The 841-nt window shown below is 32.8% G+C and overlaps 1 long non-coding RNA gene across 1 annotated transcript; it reads right to left on the bottom strand.

Annotated features, from left to right (window-relative positions):
* Nucleotides 1-425: 425 nt before the first annotated feature.
* Nucleotides 426-841, bottom strand: LOC107578560 (uncharacterized). Its single transcript, XR_001608361.1, has 2 exons — nt 806-841; nt 426-687 (listed from the first exon to the last, which is right to left on the bottom strand). It is a non-coding gene; the product is annotated as an uncharacterized lncRNA (long non-coding RNA).

Here is an 841-nt window from a genome sequence, read left to right as displayed (position 1 = left end):
GCAGCAGCCCAACGATCCAGCATACTTCTCCCTTCCTCGTCTCTCACGCTGCTGCTCATGGGAAATGTTTGAATATATTGTGAAGGTTAACAACAATCACAAACATTAACGCGATCAAAATCTTATAACTTATATTTATTATTATTCAGTGTTAATTAACTGCAACTAATATATTGCAACACCCCTTCCCTTTCTATTCTGGTATTTCCTCTGTTGTCAGTTTCATGTAATGCCTTTTTTATACTGCATAAATATACCCATTTTCTTTTGTCTCCTCGAGTATTTTGTGTTCTGTGTTCTTATTTGCCAGTGACTTTTGGTTTATTCCAACACATTTACATTTATGCACTCAGCAGACACTTTTATCCAAAGTGACTTACAAAGACAAGTTCACATTTTTGTTATGAAGTTCAGGCTGTTTCTGGTTTAGTTTTTCCTGCTTTTAATTTTTGGTTTTTTTGTTACTATCACAATTTCAGTACACTGCATTTGTGTTCTTTACCACATCATGCCTCATGAGTTGTCTTTTTAAACAGTGATTGAGTATGTGATAAAGTTTGAAAGTGGAAAAAATAATGGAGAACAAAGTCAAACTATGCCATTTAATGGACACAGAAAAACTCAGCACAAGTCAGTCATATGCTTGCTTGTAGGTGTAGTTTATTGTCTTCATTCTTCATCTTTAGTCTTGAAAATGCAAAAAATGAATAAATAAAATAATTTATAAAAAAAATAGATTTTATAGTTTCATAGATTTTATGTATAAATAGTCACTGTTCTTTACATAATCATCATATATTGTTACCTTCCCAGCTTCACGGCTCTTGGCTCTCAGCTTGTT

This window comes from Sinocyclocheilus grahami, unplaced genomic scaffold (assembly GCF_001515645.1).
Source record: "Sinocyclocheilus grahami isolate Dianchi unplaced genomic scaffold, SAMN03320097.WGS_v1.1 scaffold10893.1, whole genome shotgun sequence".
Lineage (NCBI taxonomy): Eukaryota > Metazoa > Chordata > Actinopteri > Cypriniformes > Cyprinidae > Sinocyclocheilus > Sinocyclocheilus grahami.
The sequence above is the reverse complement of the archived record's forward strand: the minus strand, read 5'-3'. Positions and strand labels throughout refer to the sequence as shown.